Source organism: Python bivittatus, unplaced genomic scaffold (assembly GCF_059951505.1).
Source record: "Python bivittatus isolate LINGU-HERP-01145 unplaced genomic scaffold, Pbiv_v1 ctg000060_np1212, whole genome shotgun sequence".
Lineage (NCBI taxonomy): Eukaryota > Metazoa > Chordata > Lepidosauria > Squamata > Pythonidae > Python > Python bivittatus.
The window spans coordinates 7,016,335-7,032,329 of NW_028277044.1; the positions used below are offsets into that span (position 1 = coordinate 7,016,335).

At 38.3% G+C, this 15,995-nt stretch overlaps 1 long non-coding RNA gene across 1 annotated transcript in view; it reads right to left on the reverse strand.

Moving 5' to 3' along the window:
* LOC148216423 (uncharacterized) overlaps positions 1 to 15,995 on the reverse strand; it is a 128,583-nt gene that overhangs the window by 27,309 nt on the left and 85,279 nt on the right. The window contains exon 3 of the long non-coding RNA XR_015795423.1: positions 1,661 to 1,754. This is a non-coding gene — a long non-coding RNA (uncharacterized LOC148216423). The remainder of the gene's footprint in view (positions 1 to 1,660; positions 1,755 to 15,995) is intronic.

A 15,995-nucleotide genomic window follows, 5' to 3' on the forward strand; every position in this document is an offset into this window, starting at 1 on the left:
AATAAAGCTGTTCTTTTATTTTTAAAGTAATACAGTTGGAAGCCCTTTGTTGTTTTGATTAATTATTAGTCAACATGTATGATGTACTTATTTGTGATTTACTTTAAGTACCCCTTTTGAGGGGATTATATTTTACTTTACTATAACTTTCACTAAGCTTTTTTAAAAAATGATATGTTGTTAGAAAGGATGTCATAGTCTAGAGGGTATTTTAGTAAATTCAGATTGGTCTAACAGGGAAAAATGATAAATACCTAATCTAGTCTTTTCCATTTTGGAACCTCACTGGGTATCCATACAGTCAAAAACACCTTGACAGTAGAAATTGTGAACATTGGTTTAGTCATTCCCATTTAATTTAGTGGTTTTATTCCCAGACAAATGGGTATAAGTTTGCAAAGTCGGCCTGTAAAAAACTATTTACTTAGTTTCTAAAATATGTACATTTTGCTCAGAATTTTTAATGGAACATGGTTCTGTGGAAGTGTTTGGTCTTATTGCATTAAGGTCCTCTAATTCTCCACGGCTAGGTGAGCCTGGTTCTCTTTAAATGCTTGAAAGTTGCCATTCCAGACAGTTTCTCCTGAAAGAGTGAGTATTACTTAGGGGTGGGGAGGAAGTATTGTTGTCATCTTTAGCAGCAGCAGCAGCAGCAGCAGCAGCAGCAGCAGCAGCAGCAGCAGCAGCAGCAGTATGAATATTTATTATTGTTAATTGGTTAGGTTTGCTCCATCTCCACATTAGTTTGTCATTCTATTTTTTTACTTTTTTCTGTTTTATATTGTTGATTGTCTACTGCAGATCTAAAAAAAAAAAATTGTTGATTGTTACTGTAAACTATCACAAGACTATATTTGATTAGGCAGTATATAAATGGAATAAATAAGTAAAACAAATATCAACATTCAGCAAAGAAATATATTTCCTAAGCTAGGGTTTGGGGCGAAAAGCATAGCTGATAGGCAGTTAGTAGGAAATGTTTTCAAAATAATTCCTACAGCCTATTTTCTCAGACTCCTTTCCCCCGTTTTCTATCCCTCTCTGCTTTTCTTCTCAAACAGCAGGGAAAATAATATGTCCTTCCAAGTGGCCTGAACAATCTCTTACATAGATTTCAGGAGAAGGATTACAGATTGATTTCATTCTTATTGATGCAATAAGCAAAATTTCCATCAACCATTTGGCATGAAGTGGGTGCAATCCTTTTTAAAAGCCATCTTTTTCCAATTGATGCATGTGCATGTGCATATACACACACCACTCTAGGGCTTCCCAGATGTTGTACTTCCATGACTGTCTAAAACGATACTCAGTGGCATGCCAACTATTATTTAGCATCCAATCCCATATCTCATTTACTTTGTGTGCAAAAAGCTTGTCCTATCAGAACTTAGTCCCCCTGACAGCCTGCCCAGGCAGGCTGGGAAGGCTTGGCAGCAATCCAACTTCAAGTGGACACACTATCAGTTTTCCCAGGATTTGGACTTTGTGTAGGATGGCTCATTGTCAGAATGTGGTAAAATCAAGGCATGCCAAAAGCTGAAATAAAATTAAGATTAGATGCCCAAATTCAAATGATGATTCTAGTACATAACCAGGAAAGGAGAAGAAGAACCAACATGCATAATTCTTGTTCTCCAGTGCATTTAACACTTCTTACCTCTCCCCACTCCTGCATGGGATATTGTTACCTTGTGCAAGACAGCACAGGTGTCTTTCCATCTTACTACTCTCTGTTCCAGGGGCTGTGGATCCTGGAAAGAGAGGATATGTGTGAGGAAAACACAGAAGTTGACAGGGATTCTCTGTAGGTCATTTTTCTACCTCTATTTGCAAAGTCCACTGCCTCCCAGGTGTCCTTTATTCCCTTAGACCCACCACCTTCTCTCCCATTACACTCCATGCATATCTTCCTTTTCCCTCCTATTCCCAAATTTACAAACCTGTCCAGTGCTGCATGCACCTTCAAGGAAAAATAAACAAACAAACAAACAAACATTTTAATATCATTAAAATTGTGATATATATATATATATATATATATATAGAGAGAGAGAGAGAGAGAGAGAGAGAGAGAGAGAGAGTGAGAGCACAAATATCTTATGAGTGTTTCTAGCACAAAACATGTGGGGTATTTTTAATTGAACAGTAAACTTTAAAAACTTGTCCTTGGTCATCATTTAATGGCATAACAGGAACATATTGCTGACTAAGGTTTTAAGATATGCTGGCCAGGGAAAGCTATACCATGTAAAAAATTACACCTACTTCATGATGTTACGTGTTCAACTCTCAGATGTGTTCCAAAATTCCTCTCTATCTGCAAAACGTACAATATGATTGACTACCACTTGTAAAAAGGGAAGGAAGTTGCAAATCCAAGAATTGGATATTCAGAAAACACAGAATCAGAATAATACATCATTGGATGATCACTTCTCCAGAAAAACAGTCTGTTAAACTTAATCTCAAATAGTGAAGAAAAAAGTGTCAGTAGAAAGTTTCCCAAACAACACGTGATCCATTGTTCTCTGTTTCAATAAGGAGTTTGACCATTATGAAATGCAGATTACATTGAAACAACTAAAACAGCAACCATGTACAACAAGGTTCATGTCATTCTTTTCTTTGACTGGAGCTGGGAGATATCACATGGATGAGTTCTGCATAACATTCTTTAGGAGACCCTGAAAAGTTAATCGTAAGTGTACGATCTCAAGATCCAACTACGTGTTACACTGAAAATGCTATCTGCAGCTGTGCCTTCATTAAATAAAAATGATTACAAGTGTGAGGACTTCAGTTGTTATCCACATAGAAGATATGACACAGTAGCTATTTCTTTTTAAAACTCAAGATAAATAGAGGGCAGTTTTGAGAAAGAAAATGCTACAGCCTCCAAACCAGTTATCCCAATGCTTATAAGTAATGAAAGATTCCCTCAAGGATCTCACTTCCCAGAGATGTACTTTTACTTTACTTTACTTTACTTTACTTTACTTTACTTTACTTTACTTTACTTTACTTTACTTTACTTTACTTTACTTTACTTTACTTTCTAGCCTACCATCCTGGGATTTCTTGGTAGTTTCCCATTGAAGTATTAATCAAACTTGACCCTGAGATCAACCAAGGTCACTAGGTGGTGCCACCTACTGTGATAGTGCCTGTAATTAAAATTGAACATAGCTACACCTTCAGCAGAATCTGTGGGTTAGACATCAACTATTTATTTCATCTGTGGCTGAAATACAACAAAGATGATGCAAGGAAACTAACTGTAGCTTCAGTTACAATCCTATGCTTACTTTCCTAACAGTAATCTCACAGAACATATTGGGATTTTCATTCTTAAGAAAACATGTGCAGGCTTGTACTTCATGGTAATCTACATACTGATTAATTATTTAGTTTAGAACTCCAGATTATAACCATAGAGGTTATTACAGAGGTTATTATTATAAAAAAAAAAACTTTATCAGCTAAGATTAAAATAAACAAATAAAAATTGCTGCCTAAGGTTGAAATGTTTTCCCATCCACAAGATGATAACTTTTATGAAACTTTATATTTTTGGGGGAAAAAAAGCTGACAGTGTAAAATAAATGTAATAAAGAAGCAGTTTTTCTTTTCTTTTCATAATATAGGACATTTAAACAAATTACCTTTCACTGCAATATATCCTTTCACCACAGAGTAGAATAGTGTCCCAAATTGTACTCTGTGCTTAGAAACTTAACAGAATTAGACTCTATTTCCAGTAAAGTTTAAGAAAAGAAAATGATTCATGTTGTGCTTCTGGCTGGTGCCAAAGCAGGTGTGTCCTCAGGATATGGTAAAAAAAGATGGGTGTGATCAAAGATGTGCTTGTCTTTTATGTGTACCACTATTTGTATATCAAAGTGTTATGACAGGTGTCTATTCTGCTCATTTGGTTTCCACAAATGTACTAGGACTTGAATTTCCTTCCAGAAATCTTGTATATACAATCAAAATGTCCATTTGTTCTCATTGTACTTCCACACTATAGGCAGTACTATAGGCTAATACAGTACTAGTAGCCTTCCTTCAGTATCCCCAGAATATGTTGGGCTCCAAAAAGTTCTCAATCCATTTGGATACCAATGAAAGTATCAAATGTATATATCAGAGATAACTCCTACCACCATGGATAACTAACAGGCAACAACTATAATTTCCCATGTCAATATAAATGGGTCCCTCTGTAGTGAGAATTAAGGATGGCCTTGAAGGAGAGAGGGAAGATCTGTTGTCAAGGCAAAAATCAGATAAATGAGGTTTGATCCAAGATCAAGAAAGTGGTTTACAAAAATGCCTTAGGCAATCCCCACCTCCCTGAAGCTAAAAGGGGGAGGAATAGAAGCTCATTCGGGCTTGCAAGATTATGTTATTATAACTGTTCTACGAAAAATAGCTTTAGGTCTACATGGTGTGTGTTTTTTAGTCTGGTCTACCTTATCAAGCTGACATCATTCTTGCAAGTCTGAATGTGCTTCCCTTTCTCCTTCTTTTAGCTTTGAGTGAATTAAGGTGGAGGAGAGGGGGTCAAGCCTCATTTATCTTATTGTTCCCTTGGCAAAGGATCTTCTCTCTTTCCTTCATGGCCATCCTCTATACTCACTTTACCACCTCATGACTCAGGTAATCTTGGTACAGGTGAGTATTTTTCAACAGAAGCTGAGTAAATTAAAACTGGAAAGAGTTTTTTTAAATAATTCCTCATGCTAAACAAATCCCACCAGACTGAAGTAAGATGGCCCAATAAGTAAAATAGGTAGAAAGCTTTAGTAATCCGTCCCTGAGTCACATGCAACTACCAGAAGTCTTTCTTCCTGCTGTAGCATCTTCCTCTTTGTCTCTCACCTGGCTTGAGCTTAGAGAAGCCTGCTGATTAGTTTGTCTGATGGATTATAAGAAATAGACTTCAAACTTTTGAAGCTGTAGAGCTATATTGGTGTTTGGCAGGCTGTTATATTATACTAGATGAAGCAGTGCAAATGCACTTTTCCCCATCATTAGGAGTAGGGGCTGTGCATCTAGGTTAATTTATGCACATGCCATGTATACCTATGTGTTATTCACAAGCGGTATAAAATGACATCTCTGGGACTGAAAACATTAAAAGTCACCTAAGCCTTTTTCAGTGGCATCCATGGAGGAAGACAAACTGACATTAGGGAGATTACAGCATCACAATGCAAACTTCACCCCTTTTCTCCATGCATCACAACGTTGCAATATCACTTCCATCACTCTGAAAGGGACAGCACTGCTCCCCTTTTTAATGTAGTCTCTGTATTAACCTTCTTCATACTTCCATTCTGCAGGGATTCATTTCATTTCAGCATGTCCAGTTAATAGAGGAGGACAGTTTGTATAAAACAGTTCACAAAACAGTTCTCACAATCATTATCACCAGAATATAGCAATCACAACAAAATATGATCATCCCACTAGAGTTCCCTTGATTGTTGCATAACCATAGCAGCCATAAAGTTATAGACATTTTACCCAGAAGAACTAATCAATTTTATATAATTATAATTCAATTTCTTTTCTAAGGTACTGTACCAATACACAGAATACTGCATTGCAGACCAACATTTTAAACAAATAGTGTGGGGAGCAATGTTTGGAGGTCTTCAGATTAATGCTTCAACACATCTTAAATTAGAGCCATAGACATTGTGCTCAGAACAATCCATTTCTAAGATCCTATATTTGAGCCTTCCTTAGCAGAACAAGATCAAAAGATTTTGCTACCAGATATTCTAAGAAAATTATAGGAAGGCTGGAGTTTAACCAAAGAATCTGTGCCATTGCAGCATACCAGAAATACCAACAAAGCTTTGTTTCCCCTTCCACTCCCTTAAAAGTTAAGGAAGATGCTAGTTAAAGTATGCTTTGGAAAAATCTGCATTCCATTTTAAAATCCTCCCATTTATTTGTTCAGTTATTTAAGGAAATTATTTTTTTCAAAAGAAAAAGAAAACTTATGAATATTAAAAACAAACAGACTGCTGAATCTTTTGTCAAGATATACAATAAATCTAGAGTTTAGCAGTATAATAAAGTCAGACTTGATTACTAGGACAAATTACACTGCTATAATCTGTAATAATGAGATAAACCTGAATGCCAATACAATGACGAAGGAAGGAAGGAAGGAAGGAAGGAAGGAAGGAAGGAAGGAAGGAAGGAAGGAAGGAAGGAAGGAAGGAAGGAAGGAAGGAAGGAAGGAAGGAAACGTTACTAAACCTGCATTACAAGTTTAGCAAACATGCCAATCAAAGAACTACCAGAGGAGCAAAAAACAAAAAACAAAAAACCCCACCCTCACCAGCACTGGCAAGGCAGGCCACAGCACATAAATAGAGAGCAAACCCCATCCCATTTTAGCACTGAAGATGTTACCTAGCTGGGTAATGAAATGTTTGCAAGAAAAGAACCAAGCTCAGAGAACCCCAAGGACTCCACCTTTAATGTCTTTTGTTTCTTGGCAGGTTCACACTGAGTATAGGGTTGTACTAGGAACTTGTACCCAATCTAAAATAGGATTTGGAGATGCACATTACAAATTGAGTTCTTGCACTAGAAGATTATGTCATGAAGTGTGTATGGGGAAGAATGTATCTTATGCTTCACCACTGTAATGCACATTGTAGTTTCCATGCAGATTTCTGTACAAGTAATGCATTTTTGCATTGACTTGGCTTCTAGATCTAGCAAGTAATTTGAGATGAAGCAGTATATATTTGGAACAAGCATTCAAATCAGATTATCCTGAGCTTTATTATAAGACAGAGTTATGTAACTCTTAATCTCCACAAGTACTGTTATTCCTCTGCCATTTATGGCCTTCTACCTGGAACTTAAAACATCTGGTTCAAACTATTTGATAAACACAGATGAATAAACTATCAAGTTCAATACTTCTTTTTAGCAAGTGGTCATCCTGAAAACTTTTAGACCTGAACTGGTTTGATTAATACCAACCTCTTTTAGGGAAAATACCAGATCAATGGCACACAACATAGTTTGCATACAAAAAAAAAAAAAAAAATGGAAAGTTCTGTCTCTGGCATATGCATCAGATGGCAAGGGAAGTAAATGATCTCTTTTTCAGAAGTTCAGAAGACTCTAATAAGCAATCCTATATCCAGACAATACTATTTGCAAAATATCAGAATGTTGGTCTCATCCATTAAATCATGGCTTCATTAGTGTATGAAAGTTTGGATATTCTTTTTCTGTGGTTGTTCTTTAACCTAGCTCTTACCTGGGAAACATATACATACATACCTAGACACACACACTAACACACACACACTAACACACACACACCCAACACACACACACACACCAAGACACACACCATTTACTTAATTTATAGGGCAACTGAACATTCAAATTGAACATGTATTGTGATTTATTATTTAAATCAGCACAAAACATATTAAAGATAAAAACAAATTAAAATACAAACAATAAAGTAATGTTGTTTAAAGGCCTGTCGAAAGAGATGCTGTTTACTAATTTTGTAATGGGACAGAGAGTAGAGGACAAATAGAGTTTCTGAGGGGCAACATGCCATAGATAGAGAGTAATGCAGGAGAAAGTCTCCTTTTGCAAGTTTTAAGAGTTGGATATCTGAAAGCAGAAGCATATTGAAAAGGGTCTGTACTTCAGATAAGTTCATTATTGGAGACACTATTCTTCAGGTAGTCAAGTTCTAAAGCATTTAAGAATTTAAAGAGTCACACCAACACCTTACATTCTGTCTGGGAAGCAACTAGTGTGGACTTTTCAAGATAGGATCCTGATGTATTGTTATAGTCAACAGCTGTATTTTATACCAGCTGTGACCTCCAGACCATTTTCAAGAATATTGAAGAACAGTAGGGTAGATGGGATGTGACTAAGGTGTAGATAATAGCTATTGAATCCAACTGGATTAGGAACCATTGCAGCTGGCAATCTAGGCATAATGGTAACCACACATCTCCAGACATAAACAGCTGTGAATTAAGGAGTACTCCCACATTGTGGACCTCTCCTTCAGGAGGAATGCAATATCAACCAAAACCAACTGCATCTCATTCCTTGAGTCTAGTTTCCATTTACTAATAGCACTCCCATTTGTCCAGATGGAATTTCAGATTGTTTGCCTTTATCCTATTATTGAATTTAGGCAACATTCAAGACTATTATTATTTCCTTGGAATGAGATAGCTGAGTGATGTCAGTATATTGATAGTACTCACTCCAAAGCTCTCAATGAATTCCACGACAATTTCATGTAGATATAGAGGTTGAACAATGGGAGGGGAAAAAAAATAACTCACAGTGAACAACTTACTTTTCTGGACCCCTCCTTCAGTATTTGGTGAAGGAGGAGTCACACAATGTGGAAAAGCAACACTGACCTGTTTTGTAGGTTGCAATGGAAACAGAAATGAGCCACAGAGTGGGACCCCACATGGGCCTAATATATGCTCAGTCTGATTCATCCTGAAGCTTTCTGCACTTGAGGTAAAGCTGTTGTCCTGTCTGCTTCAACACTTTCCACTCCTACTAAAGAAATGTCTATTTTTTCTCTGTGGGAATGAAGAGGTACTGTAGCTTATGAGCAATAGTGTCACCTGCCCTGACTGTCTCTGTAATCCATAGACTAGCTAGGGCTTTAATGGTATTATTTACAGAAAAAGAAAAAAAAAAAAAGAAAATCTGAGTGCAAGGAGCCCTTTGATATCATCAGATACCTGGACAGGACAATTTTTAACCAGTGCTTGACACTCACAGAAATTAGTGCTAGCCACCCATCTAAATCTGTTCAGAGAGTTATCTATTTTTGATAGATGCTCCCCATACCCAAGTCACCAGTTGTACTTGAAGAGAAACTAAAGCTAGTATGTATCCTGATCTACATGTGGAGCAAAATATTAGTTGAGACAGATCAAGGGATATTTTTGACTGTGCAAGCTCAGCATGGATGTTGAAGTGTTCCAAGAACCTAGGATGATTGAAGATGATGTCCAAAATCAGTCCTGCTATCTTGGGAAGAGCAATGGCTAACCAGCAAAGTTAAACGTGTGTGTGTGTGTGTATGTGTGTGTATGAAACTCCTATACTGTCCTATCTACCCAAACCCAGCAACAGGCATTCAACACTGCCATACTAACAACAGAGCCTATAATTAGCAAAGTAGAGTTTTAACACAAACTTTCCTTTCATTGTAGTATTCAAATTATTCATGAACACTGAACAAGAAATATTTAGAATCATTGAGAGTTGGGGAGCATACAAGATGGTGATGGTGGTGATGGTGATGGTGATGGTGATGATAATTCCTGGATTCTTAGTATCAATCAATCAATCAATCAATCAACTTTATTGATTTAGTCTATTGACCATATCAAGTATAGATTCTTAGTAGCTTCAATATCTGTCCCATGCCTCTGTAACCTGAATTAATATTAAGGTACCCCTCATGGAGAGAGTAATAGACAAAACTGCATTTAATTAGCACTGGGTCAAGATCTGGTCCAGTAATCTGAGAAATGTCTTCTATCTCCAACATTGGTAAATCTATGACATTTTTGTAACTCTTTGCCTTATCAAGAATAATCTAAATATCCAGTTTTGATTTTTGTTCTGTGCTAAAAGTGAGTTTAAAAAAAGAATAATTTTGAAATAAATGTTTCTCTTTAAGTTCAAAAATGTTTTATGCAAAAAAATAGTCCATGAAATCTAATGGCAAAGCACGTATGGATTATGTATTTTAAATAATCATAATCATATCAGACCAGAAACTTGCCAGGTAAGAAAACTGTCCTTAAAAGTGAACAGTAGAGTGGATTTATCTTGGTCTACTAATACTTGACCTTAGAAGCAAAATAAAATATTCTGCATGTGTAAAATGAAAGTCTAATGCCCCATAACTTCTTTAGTATTTACTGAATAAGCGAACTATATAGTGAAAGAAAAAGCCAGTTTACTGCATGCAATATTTAAAACTTATGTTTTGTCAGTCATTTATTTCCATGGGAGTGTATGAAACTACATGCATCTTGATTATAACTAGGATCTATTTAGCTTTTTTTCAGATAGCTAGCTAGCTAGCTAGAGTGTTTGTGTGTGTCTAATTTCCTCTTAATCTTCCTTTCATTGATCTTTTCATTATTGCTTATAATTTAATTTAATTTCACTGTATGTAAACTGGTACCCTAGCAGTTACGCATCATCACATTCACAAATGTTTCTTCAACAGCATAAATGAACATATTTATATAATGTTCTGTTGCTGTCAGTATAGATCAGAAATTGTGACAGTTCATCTCAAACTTGATTTTGAATCTAAAATCCAAGTGATTGGAAGTGTTTGGTGCCATAGGGCAAGGTGAAGCACCTACCATTAACAAACAGAACTCATCATTCAAAGTCAAAATGTTTAAAAGCTATTTGCAATTCATACTGGGTTTTTTTTACACTTTTAATCTTAAAAAAGAAAATGTATCCATAAAGAAGTATTAGTTTTACTATAGCAGTGAGTAAATCTTATAGTCCCCTTCATGGATCACTGCCTTGTCGTGGCGAAGGGGCTCGCGTAACTCAGTGAAGCCATGAGCTATACCGTGCAGGGCCACCCAAGACGGACAGGTCATGACAGAGAGTTCTGACAAAATGTGGTCCACTGGAGAAGGAAATGGCAACCCACTCCAGTATCCTTGCCAAGAAAACCCCATGGACAATGTTAAAAGGCTAAAAGATATGACGCCGGAAGATGAGCCCCTCAGGTCGGAAGGTGTCCAATATGCTACTGGGGAAGAGCGGAGGGCAATTCCAAGTAGCTCCAGAAAGAGTGAAGCGGCTGGGCCAAAGCCGAAAGGACGTTCAGCTGTGGATGTATCTGGAAGCGAAAAGAAGGTCCGATGCTGTAAAGAACAATATTGTATAAGTACCTGGAATGTAAGATCTATGAACCAAGGCAAGCTGGATGTGGTCAAACATGAGATGACAAGATTGAACATCGACATCTTGGGAATCAGCGAACTGAAATGGACGGGAATGGGTGAATTTAATTCGGGTGACCATTATATCTACTACTGTGGGCAAGAAACCCTTAGAAGAAATGGAGTTGCACTCATAGTCAATAAGAGAGTGGGAAAGGCAGTAATGGGGTACAACCTCAAAAACAACAGAATGATCTCAGTGCGTATCCAAGGCAAACCATTCAATATCACAGTCATCCAAGTCTATGCCCCAACCACTGATGCTGAAGAAGCTGAAGTTGACCGCTTCTATGAAGACCTACAACACCTTCTAGAACTAGCACCAAAAAGATGTCCTTTTCATCATAGGGGATTGGAATGCTAAAGGAGGAAGTCAAGGAGTAATCGGAATAACAGGCAAGTTTGGCCTTGGAGTACAAAATGAAGCAGGGCAAAGGCTAATAGAGTTCTGTCAAGAGAACAAGCTAGTCATAGCAAACACTCTTTTCCAACAACACAAGAGACGACTCTACACATGGACATCACCAGATGGTCAATACCGAAACCAGATTGATTATATACTTTGCAGCCAAAGATGGAAAAGCTCTATACAGACAGCAAAAACAAGACCAGGAGCTGACTGTGGCTCAGATCATGAGCTTCTTACTGCAAAATTTAGGCTTAAATTGAAGAATGTAGGGAAAACCACTAGACCACTCAGGTATGACTTAGATCATATTCCTTGTGAGTTCACAGTGAAGGTGATGAATAGATTTAGAGGATTAGATTTGGTAGACAGAGTGCCTGAAGAACTATGGACGGAGGTCCGTAACATTGTACAGGAGGCAGCAAAAATATCTACTTCTGCTTCATTGACTATGCAAAAGCCTTTGATTGTGTGGATCACAACAAACTGTGGCAAATTCTTAAAGAGATGGGAGTACCAGACCACCTTACCTGTCTCCTGAGAAATCTGTATGCGGGCCAAAAAGCAACAGTTAGAACCGGTCATGGAACAACCAATTGGTTCAAAATAGGGAAAGGTGTACGACAAGGCTGTATACTGTCACCCTGCTTATTTAACCTATATGCAGAGTACATCATGAGAAATGCCAGGCTGGAAGAATCACAAGCCGGAATTAAGATTGCAGGGAGAATCATCAACAACCTCAGATATGCAGACGATACCTCCCTAATGGCAGAAAGTGAAGAAGAACTAAAGAGTCTCTTGATGAGGGTGAAAGAGGAGAGTGCAAAAGCTGGCTTGAAACTCAACATTAAAAAAACTAAGATCATGGCATCTGGACCCATCAATTCCTGGCAAATAGAAGGGGTAGAAATGGAAGCAGTAACAGAGTTCATTTATTTGGGCTCCAAGATCACTGCAGACGGAGACTGCAGCCATGAAATTAAAAGACGCTTGCTCCTTGGGAGGAAAGCTATGGCAAGCCTAGATAGCATATTAAAAAGCAGAGACGTCACCTTGCCAACAAAGATCCGCATAGTCAAAGCTATGGTTTTTCCAGTAGTAATGTATGGCTGTGAGAGCTGGACCATAAAAAGGCCGAGCGCCGAAGAATTGATGCCTTTGAACTGTGGTGCTGGAGAAGACTCTTGAGAGTCCCCTGGACTGCTAGGAGGTCAAACCAGTCAATCTTAAAGGAAATCAACCCTGATTGCTCATTGGAAGGATCGATAATGAAGCTCAAGCTCAGATATTTTGGTCACCTAATGCGAAGAGAGATCTCTTTGGAGAAGACCCTGATGCTGGGAAAGATTGAAGGCAAAAGGAGAAGAGGACGGCAGAGGATGAGATGGTTAGATAGCATCACTGAAGCAATGAGCATGAAACTGAGCAAACTCAGGGAGGCAGTGAAGGACAGGAAGGCCTGGCGCAATATGGTTCATGGGGTCACGAAGAGTCGGACACGACTTAACGATTAAACAACAACAACAAATCTTATAGTATACTGTGCAGACATAGATTGGTACTAGAGAATTGGGATTTCACAGTACAACCACATGACAATTCTGGCATGTCTCAGGTGAGTTTCTTTGGCTGCATAAGACAATTCTATACTTGTTACACTCCTGAGACAAAGGTCAGATTTCATGGACCTGTTTTGAACAGTCAAATATATTAGACAGTGTAGTATGTTTTTCTTTTTTTAGGTACTGAGTAACAATTTAAATAATCTGAGAAAAAATGAGACTATCTCAGATAGTAACACTAACTTTTACATTTCTAAATGCAACTGGAATATCAAAGAAAAAGGAATAAAGAAAATGGATATAGTCCAATATTGATACCTATTGGTTATTGCTAAGAACCTGGCCTTGCTGTGCATGTTGGCAGCTGGCTAAACAGCTGAGACATGAACCAGGAACAAGCTAGACTGAAAGCATAACCTGCAATTAAAGTAGAAGTGGCAGATGGCCAGAGAGACATGTGGAGATATGAACAGGTTACCTTTGTTTCTGCTGCCTCCAGCTAGTTAACAAAAATTAAGGAACAAGTGACAGTAGAGACAAAAATCAAGAAATCAGTTAATGGTCCCTAACTAAACAGAAAAGAATAGGTGTAGCTCAGGGTTGAACTGTGGAGTCCTTGGGGTTCTCTGAGCTTGGTAGTTTTCTTGCAAACATTTTGTAACCCAGCTAGGTAACATCTTCAGTACTAGAATGGAGTGGGATTTGCTCTCTATTTATATACAGTGGCATGCCCTGCCAATGTTGGTGGGGGTGCTTTTTTTTCCCCACCAAACATACAATCAAGCAGTAAACAAGGAACTACTGGGGGGGGGAACACCCCCACCAACACTGTCAGGACATGCCACTGTATATAAACAGAGAGCAAACCCCACTCCATTCTAGCACTGAAGATGTTACCTAGCCAAGTAACTAAATGTTTGCAAGAAAACTACCAAGATCAGAGAACCTCGAGGACTCCATGGTCCCTAACTAAGATTGAAATCAGTGAACTAAAATGGACTAGAATAGGTCTCTTGTATCAGAGGATTATCAGATCTCTAGTCAGCCTAGAAACTAGATGATTGACATGGTGAATAAAGGCTAGCAGAATACAAGATGACTAGATGTTACCTCTGATGACAAAATCATGAGTTTACAAGAAAGTAAATAAAAAATTACTGACAAATAACTCTGGAGAAATGATACCAGTGAGTCAGGAAGAGTTGGAAGTACCAGAATTACTGAACAAGTTGAGATGGAAATTTAGAATAATCAAAGTATAATCTGACTATATTTCAAATATCATCTTAATTATCATCAAAGATTGACTTGGTAAAAATTCACCAATAACTCGTGGGGATCCCTCTGTGTCCTCTATTTATCTTCACAAAAAGTGCCCACAAAAGTTCTCAATGAAAAGAACAGGGGAAGACAATGAAACTGTTTTCCCACCAATATAAGCATACCTCCCCTTCATGGATCACTGCCTTGTCGTGGCGAAGGGGCTTGCGTAACTCAGTGAAGCCATGAGCTATACCGTGCAGGGCCACCCAAGACGGACAGGTCATGACAGAGTTCTGACAAAATGTGGTCCACTGGAGAAGGAAATGGCAACCCACTCCAGTATCCTTGCCAAGAAAACCCCATGGACAATGTTAAAAGGCTAAAAGATATGACACCGGAAGATGAGCCCCTCAGGTCGGAAGGTGTCCAATATGCTACTGGGGAAGAGCAGAGGGCATTTCCAAGTAGCTCCAGAAAGAGTGAAGCGGCTGGGCCAAAGCCAAAAGGACGTTCAGCTGTGGATGTATCTGGAAGCTAAAAGAAGGTCCGATGCTGTAAAGAACAATATTGTATAGGTACCTGGAATGTAAGATCTATGAACCAAGGCAAGCTGGATGTGGTCAAACATGAGATGACAAGATTGAACGTCGACATCTTGGGAATCAGCAAATTGAAATGGACGGGAATGGGTGAATTTAATTCAGGCCAAGGCCAAGAAACCCTTAGAAGAAATGGAGTTGCACTCATAGTCAATAAGAGAGTGGGAAAGGCAGTAATGGGGTACAACCTCAAAAATGACAGAATGATCTCAGTGCGTATCCAAGGCAAACCATTCAACATCACAGTAATCCAAGTCTATGCCCCAACCACTGATGCCGAAGAAGCTGAAGTTGACCGGTTCTATGAAGACCTACAACACCTTCTAGAACTAGCACCAAAAAAAGATGTCCTTTTCATCATAGGGGATTGGAATGCTAAAGTAGGAAGTCAAGGAGTAATCAGAATAACAGGCAAGTTTGGCCTTGGAGCACAAAATGAAGCAGGGCAAAGGCTAATAGAATTCTGTCAAGAGAACAAGCTAGTCATAGCAAACACTCTTTTCCAACAACACAAGAGATGACTCTACACATGGACATCACCAGATGGTCAATACCGAAACCAGATTGATTACAAACTTTGCAGCCAAAGATGGAGAAGCACTATACAGACAGCAAAAACAAGACCAGGAGCTGACTGTGGCTCAGATCATGAGCTTCTTACTGCAAAATTTAGGCTTAAATTGAAGAATGTAGGGAAAATCACTAGACCACTCAGGTATGACTTAGATCATATTCCTTGTGAGTACACAGTGAAGGTGATGAATAGATTTAAAGGATTAGATTTGGTAGACAGAGTGCCTGAAGAACTATGGACGGAGGTCTGTAACATTGTACAGGAGGCAGCAACTAAAACCATCCCAAGGAAAAAGAAATGCAAGAAAGCAAAATGGCTGTCTGATGAGGCATTACAAATAGCTGGGGAAAGAAGGAATGTGAAAAGCAAGGGTGAAAGGGAAAGATATAAGCAACTGAATGCAGATTTCCAGAGAATAGCAAGGAGAGATAAGAAGGCCTTCTTAAATGAACAATGCAAAGAAATTGAGGAAAACAACAGAATGGGGAAGAGTAGAGATCTCTTCAAGAAAATTGGAGATATCAAAGGAACGTTTAGTGCAAAGATGGGCATGAT